The following is a 5,975-nucleotide window of genomic DNA, read 5'->3' as shown; positions in this document are numbered from 1 at the left end:
AGAGAAAGTGGATTTCCCAGAGGGCTTCCTAGGGTAGGCCACGCCTGACTCGAGTATTGAAGGCAACTGCAAGTGGGTAAGTACAGGACAGCGTGTCTCAGAAGGGACCACTGGCTGTGGAAGAGGATGAGGCAGAGAACTTGTGAAATCAGCGATGAGAACCGCGAGTGTGGGAGGTGAGAAGGGACGTGATGTGTGGTCCGGGCTATGGGGAAGAGAGTAAGGGGAAGTGGACCCCAGGCTCTGGAAGTCCCCTTAAGATAGGTAGCAACAGGAAGGCAATGCCAACCCGGGCTGCCAGACACCAAGCCCAGGAAGAAATGAGGAAGCCCTGGACAAATCCTCTAGGGAAAAAGGACAAGTCAGGAGTCCAGATTCTGGACAAACTGAAAATGACTTCCCTGGAGAAAGGCTGGCAACATGGACAGAATGAGAGCTGGTGCGGCCTCGGCCTTCAAAGATGCTGACATCCTCTCCAGCTTGATGTTTCCCTTGCTCTTCCTTGTTCCCTTGTGTCCGGTTAGGTCTCACCCTGGGCAGGTGATGGAGGGGAGGAGAATACTGGAAGAACAAGAGCCCGTCTCTTCTCCCAAGTTGTCCGGCGTAGCCCTGTGGTGCTTGGGCTCACTCAAAGTAAATCGTAATGGGAGGAAAACAAAGGTAAGGGCTCACTTGTGCCAAGGATGAATTGAAATCATGAAAGTGTGTAACAGAAGATGTTCTTAATTCAACCCACCCGTTGACCGATGTGTTGTTTCAATGAATCAAACTGACATTTCCAGAGAAGAAATGAGAGCTAGGAGCAGTAAAAGTACAGGCATGCATCTCAATCCAGGGGGACCACACATCTGCCAAGCAGCTCTTCACATCTGGCGCCCTAGTGTTCAAAGCCCAACCTGAACCAGCAGCAAGAGATCAAGGGCAGGAGAAGGGTCTGGAGGGTCTGAAGAGCAGCCAGCCTCTCCCACTGCCTGCTGCTGGTGTCCCTGACTCACTGAGATCAGGGTCCTGGGGAAGAAGGTTCTAGCAAGAAGTAGGTGAGAGGGGCTGCAGCTGCCCCAGCTCATGGGGCGGGGGGTGAAGAAACCAGATCAGAAGCTGCTCCCTTAATTCAGGTCTAATTTGCCTGCGCTAAGTGGACCTGAGGAGTTTTGAGTCTGCCTCCTGGGTCGTTTGTTTTGTGTGGGAAGAAGAAAACAGAAACTGGTGGGACTTTTCAGTCTATTTCTATGTCATACTCACCCACTCAACCTGACAGAAGTGACACTGATGCCTCATGCCACATACGATCTGTCCCACTTCCCTTCCTTTGAAGGACAGCTTTACTATACCTCAAAATTCTCTTAAAATAGAATTTCTTTTCACTCTATCGACAGTATAGAAACACAAACACGCATGAAAACTCAGGTAGAGGCTCTCCTTCCAAGAACTACACTGTCTGCACTCCCGATCCCTGGACAGAGTACTCTGGTGTGATGATTTGGGAGTACTGGAGGATTTTAGCTGATGGTTGGGAAAAATGGGCCAGGAGAGGAGAGGCGAGCAGGGGGTAATAATCATCTTGATGGCAGAAAAAAAAGGAGCTGTGGTACCACTAATGTGTATCACCAAACGGCTATTTATTTTAACTCACTGAATCTGCACAACATCTCGGGGTGGAGGAATTTTGGCATCTTCATATCTGTGCAGAAGCGAGTCATTTGCTTCAGATCACCTGGCTAGGACAAGCTAAGGAGAGAAGTCAAGGTGGGGTCTTAGTCACCCTACGAGTGATTTTACTTTCTGCTCTCTACCCTTCTACTCCTGCGCAGTGTTCGCTCACATTCATCCCCTACATACGTGACGCACATGTGTCACTGGACCCAGGATCTAAGCTGGTTCCTCTAGGGAACAAGGCAAACAGGAAAGGGTTCTAGCTGACGAGGAAATCGCACTGTAAAAGGAGGTCCGACTCCAGAAGTTTTACTAGACAGCAGCAGAGTGACCCAAAGAAGAAATAGTTAGCTCTGCTCTGCTGAGTATCAGGAGGAGATGCCAGCAAAACAGTAATGGAATTCTTTCATCTGTCAGGTGCTGGTGTTAGGACCTTGGGCTTCTTCAACACAGGGACTGTGCCCTTCTAATCCTTCTACCCCCAGCATTCAGCATGATGCCTAACACATGGGAGGCTCACTACTAGTACTTGGTTCGTGAATGGTACAAGGCTAACCAGGAAAATAAGCAGTGTTTTGATAGAGAGGATCCAATAGTTCCAGCCTCATTCACTATAGCTGTTCAGTTATGTGCCTGGGAAATAGCATTTGCTACTGTTTGTTGGAGCAGTTGATATAGCCTGAGGGTAAGGCGGGAGAGTCACCAATCAGTCTTTCGTTCTTTAGTTTTTAGTTTCTTTTAATTTTTAATTGGCACAAAAGTTCATTTCTGGAGTACCATGTTATGTTTCAATGTGTGTATGTGTTGTGTAATGTTGAAATCAGAGCAAATATAGATATACCCACATCCCCTGTGTCTAGACGTCCCCTCAAAGCCTCATGCGCCCATAGGTGGGGCTTCTGGGAAGTGACTGAATCATGGTTGTGTGGTACAAGATTAGTCTGCTGATTGCTTTATACCAGGTGTGATGTTGGGAGGTGCAGCCTGGTGAGAAGAGGGGGTCACTGGTGGTGTGGCCTGGAAGGATACATCCTTCCTACTCCCTTGGTCCCGCTCTGCTTCCTGCCTGCCTATGTCATGCACTGTTTCGCCTCTGCGATGTCCCTGTGCCATGTCACTCTGCCTTGGAGGCAGCCAACTATGAGCTGAAACCTCTACAAACTGTGAGAAAAATAAACCTCTCCCCTATAACTTATAGTTGTCAAGTATTTTGTCCTAGCAACAGGAAAGTAACTGACACATCCACAAACATTTATCGTTTATTTTTGGTGAAAACAGTCTAAATCCTTTCTTCTAGCTTTTGAAAAGACACAGTCATCATTATCTGTAGTCACCGTACTGTGCAATAAAATACTAGGACTTACTTTTTTAACTTAATGTTTTATTAGTGCATATTTGTCATGCATATTGATCAGATACTTCATAGGTAATTTGTGCCTGTACCTATGATATCTTAATTTTTCTTTTCTCCCATTCCCCTCCTTTCCTTTTAACTCTTCTTCCCCTCCCCATTTATACAAGCTTTATTTTCATTTTTTCCCTTCTGTTGTCTTTCTTTTCCTTTTCCCTTCTCCCTCTCCTCCACCTCTTGTTCCCCTGCTCATTCAAACATGTTCTTTCTGCTTCCCAAAATCTGTCCTCCATTATACGCCTATTGATCCTTTGGATTTCTCACACAAGAGAAATAATGCAATATTTAAACTTCTGTGTCCAATTCATTTCACTTAAGATTATGATCTCAAGGTACAACCATTTTCCTACAAATGATTCAAGTTCTTATTTCTTTATGGCAGAGTAGCACTCCATCCTAAATACATTTTTTTCATCCATTGATCTTCTAATGGGCGTATGAGCTGTTTCCAAGATTTAGCTATTACAAATTGCACTGCTATAAACATGGATGTGCATATATCACTGTGGTATGATGCTTTAAAATATTTCAGATGTCTAGAAGGGAAACAGCTGAGTCAAATGGAATCTCTAGTTTCAGTTTTTTGCCAGGCGTGGTGGCACATGGCTGTAATCCCAGCACTTGGGAGGCTGAGGCAGGAGCATTGCTGTAAGTTTGAGGTCAGTGGGCTACATAGAGAGATCAAAGCCAGTCTGAACTACATAGTGAGAACCCGTCTAAAAAAATAATTAATTAATTTTTAAAAAATAAAGCTAGCTTTAGTTTTTTGAGGAATCTCCATACTGATTTCCATAGTGGTTGTACCAGTCTACACTCTCACCAACAACAGAGAAGGGTTCCTTTTTCCCCCACAGCCTTGCCAGCATTTATTATTCATTTATTTCTTGTTGATAGCAGCTGATACTTTGGTCTTCTGCTCCTTGATTATTGTATTCATATACATAATTTTCACCTTTTCTTGTGATTTCTTTGGTCTTCGTAGTAAAGATATGAATGCCTACAATAGTGAACGTTCTGAATTTGTCTGTAGTTAATCTTACCAGTTGTATTACTTCTGATGTTTTCTTCTTAACTTGCTAGTGTCTCTTTCTTTCAGGTGAAAACCTCCCCGTGTCATTCTGTGTTGGATGTGTCTTTGGGTTATGAATTCAGTTTGTTTTGTCTAGAGATGTCTAGCTGTCCTGTAAGCGAGTATTCTTGGTTGGCAGGTTTTTTCCTATAGCACTGTGGCAATTTCATCCCACTCCTTCCTGGCCAGTAAGGTGCTGGCCAGTTAGATGTTTCATTTTTCTTGGGGCTTTGAACGTTTGAAGGTGAAAGACAAAAAGCAGATACTTAAAGCCCCAAGAAAGAAAAGTTGAATCTAACTGGTGATTTTGACCTTCCTGTACCCAGATATCTGTATCCTTCTCTAGGTTTGAGATGTTTTTGCCTATTAAGTCTTTGTACATCTCCACTCCTTTGGGATTCTCAGGTCCCTCTTAAATCCCAATAACCTGAGTATTTGCTTCTTTAATGCTGTTCTAGAGTTCCCATAAGCTTTCTGTGCTCCTCTTCATTCTAAGCCCAGAACCCACTGAGATGGGTGAGGCACAGAACAGGACACAGGCTGATGGTGCTGTGGGTTACCTTCCACTGCGGTGGGCTTATGGCTTGAGATGATGTACCCAACCACACATACTGGTAACCAAAGTCCAGCTGACAGGGGCTACAGTCTCCACTCAGGATTGAACGGGCCTGGAGGCTTCAGCCACGGACACTGGTCTAGAGACAGAGGCTGCTGGGATCTGCCCAGTGATAGGTTTCGCAAACCTAGCACTGGGTTCCAAGGCAAGCCCTCTGCTCACTGCCTTCCTGAGCCACAGTGGACTATGTTGCTTTGTGCTGCACTGACTGAGGCCAGGGAGGCAGTCCCAGGGCTCTAAGCCCGGCTGTACATGAGTCTCACAGGCAAGGGCCTCTCACAGCCTTGGGGTGACCCAGCTCGAGCCAACACGGCCAGTGACACAGTCCCTACTCAGTTGCCACCGTGCTTCCAGGTCACTCTCAGATCAGTCTTTCTGCATGAAACGAAACACGACACCACCCAGGTGAGTTCACTAAAGGGCCACTGAGTCTCATTTCTCCTTGTCTTTCAAACACTGGGCATCAGACCCTGAACAAACACCCATGGGTCCACACCCATCTGTCAGGTACGTGAGTGGATGGGGCTGAGCGGATACATGAGCTTCTGTGCAGATGCATGGGTGGGTGGAGGAATAGGGTGTTGGGCATAGGAACTTGGGTGAGTGGGTGTCTTAGTCTGCTTCTGCTGCAATAACAGGAAAACACAGACTGGGTGAGCTTATACACAGTGGAATTTTACTTGGTGCTTGGCTCCGGAGGCTGGGAAGTCCAAGAACATGGTGCCGACAGTTGGCACGGGCTTTCATGACATGGCAGAAGGGCAAGTGGGTGTGTTCACGACAGAGAAAGGGTGAATGCTAATCTTATCCTTCACTGGGAACCTAATGCAGCCACAACAGCACTGCTCTATTCATAAGGAGAGAGCTTTTGTGACCTAATTACCTTTAAGGAGTCATACCTCAATACATAATGGCATTAAGTTTCACAATGAGCTTTGAAGGAGGTAGCCACACCGTAGCAGTGAGTGAACAGGTGGATGGGTAGGTGAAAGGGAATGTTCACAGACTCCAAGGGAATGGAGGGAGCTCTCGGCCCAGGTCACCCTGGGCTGTAACAACATAAATCAGAATGCTGCTCAGAACAAGGCAGACTCTGCCTTTAAAAGAAGCAAACTAACTTGAATTGGTGTAAACATAGAATAAAATAAAGATTTGTCTAGCTTGAATAAAAGACTAAAGAAACCTGGGTATGGTGCACATGGTTGTAATCCCAGCACTTGTGAAGC

Source organism: Fukomys damarensis, unplaced genomic scaffold, assembly GCF_012274545.1.
Source record: "Fukomys damarensis isolate Sample0158 unplaced genomic scaffold, DMR_v1.0_HiC HiC_scaffold_34, whole genome shotgun sequence".
In the NCBI taxonomy this organism is placed as follows: domain Eukaryota; kingdom Metazoa; phylum Chordata; class Mammalia; order Rodentia; family Bathyergidae; genus Fukomys; species Fukomys damarensis.
Note: the sequence above shows the minus strand (reverse complement) of the source record.